The following is a 6,496-nucleotide window of genomic DNA, read 5'->3' as shown; positions in this document are numbered from 1 at the left end:
GAAAAGCTCCAGTGATGGCACTTAGCCTGTTTGACTCCATTTGACTCTCTCCAGCTTGATTCTAATTTGTCAGCTATAAGTGCAGACCCACACTTGCCTCATATGTTGAGATTTAGCCTCATCCACCTCTGAACTGGAACCAGAATCTATAAATTTTTAAAGGCAGAATGCTTGTGTTGATTCTGTATCAGTCAGGATGGGTAACATACAACCACCAAATCTCAGTGGCTTAAACCACAATAGTTTATTTCTTGCTCACCAAAGATGTCCAGGTAGTAGGAGCTTTGCTTGACATTTTCCTTCCTCAGCTACAGTGTGTGGGACAAACACCCCTACTCATGTCAAGAGCATGTAGGAAATTCTGGAGTCTTGGAGTCATGTTCCCTGGGAAAGAGACTCTGAGGCAGGTATTTGTGTGCAGGAGGTGTGCTGGAGCTTGCTCTTGGGAACGCCCCCTGTAAGGGAGTGAGGGTACAGGGGTGAGCAGAGAGAAGAGCTCAGCTGTGATGCAGATGCAACAGAGGCCTCCCCCAATTCTACAGGGTGTCCTGGAGCTGAGATGGTCCTGAATTGTCCCAAATGGAGGCAAGGGGCCCTAGGCTTTTGGACCAGAAGCTCCCTTCAGCGAGGGGCAATTCCTAGAAGGGCTCAGATGTGAGCAGTCAGCAACCAACACTCATGACAGCTAAGGAAGGAGGGCCCTGGGCCGAGAAGGAAAGATCTGGGTGACACCTTAGAGCAGCCACAACAGTCCACAGCTTACACTCATCAAATCTACTGGCTTTTCCCACCTGGGAACAGCTTTTCTAGGGTTCTGGATGGCTTCCTTACCACTTACAAGAGAAAGACTAGAGGGATGGTCTATGACCCGAGTACCTGCAGGTGGCCTCAAGGCCACCATTACCCATTGTCCATTCCTCTCACTGTTGACTTTGCTAGTCAAGGTGTCTAATGTGGTGGGATGACCCAAACCATCATCCCTGAGTGTCTGGTCATTTTGCTGTTCTCAGGCTATGTATGCTACACTTGCCAATTTACCATCAAAAGTAGGCAGGCGAAAAGCCTCCGCAGAGCACCTGAGGCAGCCTTCACTGTGTAACAGCAGCCCTACCTCTTCCTGACAGCAAGCATCAATCACCCTTGCTAGCAAGCAGTCTCCTTCCCTTGCCTTCTACTCTTTTGGCACAAGGACCTCAATATGACTAGGCAGCAGCAAGGCTTAAAGTTTAATGGAACACTCACTGTGGCCTCTGAGGAAACACTAATGGTACAGTGATGAGAAGCATTAATTGCCAAGTGAGACACTAGGAATAGTGGTATGCAGGGCCTTCCCTGCCTCCACCCCTTGGTTCCTGGACCCATGTATTCTGCCTATGGGGGATACCAACTCATATGATGGTCTTTGATTTAGGCTGGAGCCCCATCTTCACAGACCTTAGTGCCTCTTCCATGGTAGATGCTTCCTGGTGGACATTGACATGCAGTGCCAAAGTCTTCACTCCATATGGCCACTCCTATAGTCTACCTACATGCTCTTCCCCCAGTTCCCAGCCTTAAACTTTTTCTCCTTTCAGGCTCCTGGCCACTCGGCCTAGTCATTTCCCATAGCCCTGAGTTGCATATTCCTACATCAGGCCACTTCTCTTCCCACACCAAGTGGATGTGCTCTGCTCCATGAGAGGATTTCCCCTTACCATTGTTTTCCAAGACCACCCTGGGATGGTAGTGCCATAGCAATTCATTTTTGGTCAGCACCCCCAAACGTTGAGCTAATCTCAGCCTTTTTCCTTCTTTATTGCTTGTCTGTAAGCGCCGTGCCCCACAACCCCCACCATGCAGCCACAAGTTTTACCTAAGAGAGAGACATTGGTACAACAGCCATGGATGCCATGGTGGTCTGAGCCATCTACTAGTGCAGCTCACATTCTCTCTCTGGCCCTGCACACACCTGGTCCCGTATGTCCTGCTTCCATTAACACAGTTGCTGTTGGGCCTGCCAACCTTGTGATATGGTAGGTTGGAAGCCACTTGGCTCATGATGGATAGTTTTCACCACATGGTCACTTGTCAGATGCTCCATCTCTATCAGGGAGATGTCACTCCAGGTGCTGCTTTCCAATGGTGGAAAGGTCTCCTCTGCTGATGGCATGGCCTTGCTCCAGAACTCGAGGGTCAACTCTATGATTCTCTTACTGGGGCTTGCCATAAGCTCCACGTGGTGTCTTCATCCACCACAGATAACTATTACCGATAAGATCTTCTCAATCATTTGACCAAGGAGTATGACATTTTGCATTGCACCCTATACCTGCTATGACTCAAAGCTGACAGCCTTGTATGTTACCTGGTAAATGAGTTAGAGCAAAATCACTAAATACTGCCTTCAGAACCAGAAGAAACCTACCAGGCATTGGGCTTCTTTCTCAGTCGTGGGAGGTGTGAGATGCAATAATTTGTCTTTTATTTCCAGAGGATGTTCCTTCATGCCTAAAACCACTGGACCCCTAAATATTTCACTCATATGACTGTGGTGTTACATCCTTCTCAGGCCATTATATCAGGTGGTACATGATGTCAATATGTGTCATTACTGGTGATGTTAACTTTGACTACTTGGTTAAGATGGTATCTCCAGGTTTCTCTTCTGTAAAATTAAATTTTCTCCCGGTAATTAATAAGTATCTGATGAAGAGGTATGTTGCTACTATACAAATATCCTATTTATTATCATACTTTACCTACTGATTTTAGTTTCCATTGATGATCGTTGCCAACAATAATTATTATTGTGGTATTTGCCTGAAGGTAATTTTTCTATTTCCATATTTCCTCTACATTTATTAATTGGAAATACTCTATAAGGAAGAGATGTCCTTTCTTCCTCATTTTTTTTGATAGATTTAAGGAGTACAAGTGGTTTTTGGTTACATGGATGAATTTATGGTGGTGATGTCTGGGTGTTTGGTGTATCCATCACCCAAATAGTGTACATTGCACCCAATAGATAGTTTTTCTTCCCTCACCCTCTCCCAACCTTTTTTTTTTTTCTGAGTCTCCAATGTCCATTGTACCACTCTATATGCCCCTGCATACCTATAGCATAGCTCCCACTTATAAGTGAGAACATGCATTTCTGAGTTACTTCCATTCCTGAGTTATTGAATACTTCACTTAGGATAATGGCTTCCAGTTCCACCCAAGTTGCTGCAAAAGACATTATTTCATTCTTTCTGTTTTGTAGAGATAGAGTCTCACTATGTTGCCCAGGCTGGTCTCAAATTCCTGACCTCAAGCGATTCTCCCACCTCAGCCTCCCAAAGTGCTGGGATTATAGGTGTGAGCAACCATGCCCAGCCTATTTCATTCTTTCTTATGGCTGAGTACTATTCCATGGTGTGTGTGTGTGTTTGTGTGTGTGTGTTTGTGTGTATGCATATATATATCCACACACCACATTTTCTTTATCCACTCCTTGGTTGATGGGCATTTAGGTTGATTCCATATCTTTGCAATTGTGAATTGTGTGGTGATAAACATACGCTTGCAGGCGTGTTTTTGATATAATCCCATTTGTTTATTTAATCAATTATTTTATTTATATCTCTATAAACTCATGAATATTGCTTATGGGTTACAATCCATTACTCTCCTTACTCAAATTATCCCAGATTTGTCCATTGAGAGCTCTTTCAAGTTGTCCCCCATCATTTTTCGAGCACTTCCTGAAAAATAAACACTATTTTTTGCAATTGGTTGAAATCATTGTTTTTTTCCTTTGCAACTTCTCCTCCATCATATTTCCCTCATGCCAGTAAGTGTTGTAGTGCCCATGAACATTTTGGTCACCTGGTTAAGGGGAAGTTGAGTTGAAGGCATATTAACTTATATTTATTGGAATATAATTGTGTGGTTTGAAATCACCATCCCTTCCATATATAGATGAGTTATTGTCTGCTGTCTGTTTTATAAATGGCTTCCAGGAATACTTCTGCCCAAAATGTGCAGGACCAGAGGTTTCATTTCAACATGAATGTGTCTTACAGCACCCAGCACTTGAAGTATGTAGACAGTGCTTTGTTTACCATTATAAATCTGTTCAACAGTTGACACATGAATACAACAATCTTTAAAAGATTGTAAAAAATTATTTTTGAAGATTCAGAAGAGAAATTTGAACACAAATTAGAAGCAAGGTGTTTACTTAAAAGTTTATAAAGCTGAATAAATCTTTTTAGTTCAATTTGGAAAGACATTTTTGGAACATTTCAATAAAAGAAATAAAAGAGTACAGACTCCCAATTTTGGCATATATGAAGGGTATATTCTCTTATCATCTTTAAATATGTCTGTTCAGGAACTGAGGGAAAATTCGGAAAAAAGTTAATGAAGCAAAAAAGAAAAGAAATGAAATAAATAGAAATTATTCTGGCTTAAAGGATAGAATTATAACCAGAAAATATTTAATCACATGAAAAGCAGTAATTCAGTAAGAGGAAGAGATAACTTTCCATTTGAATGATAATGAATAGACTCTTGGATTCTTTGATAATTTTGTTAATGAAAAGAAATGAATCACATGAACGTATTGGAGAAAGATTTACAATTCTTAATGCTTTAACGTGAAAACTGACTCTTATAAGCATAACATACAGCCCATGATATATCTACACAATGAAGACATGGATGACTAACTGGCTAATGACTCAATGAGTAATTCTAAATTCAAAGAATGTTTAAGAAGAAGCCTGCAGAAGACAGCTTGATACGGTCTGAAGTCTTGCAATCATAAAGGAAGAAAATTTTGTTACAAGTCTTCCCCAAATTTACAACAATCCTAAACATTTACATGGCATTTTCAATAATGAGTCATAAAGCTGAAAGAAACCTTTTGAAACAATCAATAAATAAGAAAAAAATTTCAACCAAACATTCTAGAGACAAGACTAACTTGTCTTCTCTCTGCAGAACTATTACAAAATTGTTGCCCTTTAAAAAACTGCTCTAGAGAGTGTGTGGCCCAAAAAAGTAGGAAGAAAATATTTTAGTCATATGTCAGCCAGTTAATAAAATAGGCCATTTTATGAATTTTGTGATATTTATGTTATCTGTCAGAATTTTTAAGATTTAGAATTTATTGTGATTTCTTTAATCATTCTAAATAAATAGTGACTTTCAAATCTCACCTTGTAGTCATAATTTGGTATTCTTTTTCTTTTCTGTTTGTTTCTTTTTTTCTTCACGAACATCAGGTTCATCTCTGAGTTATTCTTTTTCTTAAAAGATCCCCAAATTGTACATGCACCAGGCCTTACAATATCAGAATCTGCCTCTTTTCTGAGATCTCAAAAATGGCAAGTGTCTAAAAGTATGCCCCACCCCCTGGAAAGGGCTTCCCCCAACCTGGGGACCAGAGTCATGACTTTGCCCCCAGTGCATGTAGACACAACACATGCTGGAAGTACGTAGGGTCATTCATGTCTTGCTCATAGCTGCCAGGCCCAAAGGGAGAGGGAATCCCAGCAAAACAGCTCTCAAATCTCCTATTGTGCCTTCCATCCCACATCCATTAGGCATAAAATAATTGCCGTGAGTATTTATGTGTGTTTATCCAACAGGCCTGTAAGAAGTATGAAGCTCTGTTGGCTGCCAGTTTTATTTTCGAAATGGAAACTTGGGGCGGGGGGTGGGGGGCAGTGCATAATAACAAGAAATTGTACCAGGCAGAAGAGTTTATAAATACCAATATTTCTCACCATGATAAATGAGTGTCCTCGGGGGCTCTGAGGGTCTGACAGTTTTTATTTGCTGCAGATGAAGGCCTCACAGGGCCTCTGCCTTTCCAGCCTGGGATGAATTTGCTGAAATCACAAACTAACAGCATCTTTAAGACCATGGGTCCTTATAAAATCACATCTTAAACGTGGAATTAGACTAAAAACACCCCAGTACATTGTTTACATTGTTTTCATCTTTCTATCCCATTGTTCTGTCTTCAGTTAGGGTGAAGCCTCATTATTCTCATCTTAACCTATGCTGTGATTCCCCCTAGAATGGCCTTGTCCCAACTCTGCCTTCCCCAACCATATCATCCTTCAACAACCAGCTCTAATTGCCGCCTATTAAAGAAGGCTACTCAGTGACATTTTAGGCTGGATGTTTACAAAGAGAGAGAGAGAGAGAGAGAGAAGAAACCTACTCAGGTACCACCATACCCTTATCTCCCTCTGTGTGCCATGCTTTTCTCAGTCCTTTCAGGCTGCTATAACCAAATACCACAGAGTGGGTGGCTTATAAACAACAGTAATTTATTTTTGATGGTTCTAGAGGCTGGCAAGTCCAAGACCAAGGTGCTGACAAATTCAGCATCTGATAAGACCTGCTACCTGGTTCTTAGATGGTGCCTTTTTGCTGCATGCTTACATGTGGACGGGGCAAATGAGCTCCCTATGGCATATTTTATAACGGCACTAATCCCATTCATGAGATCTTCCCTCTC

Source organism: Lemur catta, chromosome 1 (genome assembly GCF_020740605.2).
Source record: "Lemur catta isolate mLemCat1 chromosome 1, mLemCat1.pri, whole genome shotgun sequence".
Lineage (NCBI taxonomy): Eukaryota > Metazoa > Chordata > Mammalia > Primates > Lemuridae > Lemur > Lemur catta.
The sequence above is the reverse complement of the archived record's forward strand: the minus strand, read 5'-3'. Positions refer to the sequence as shown.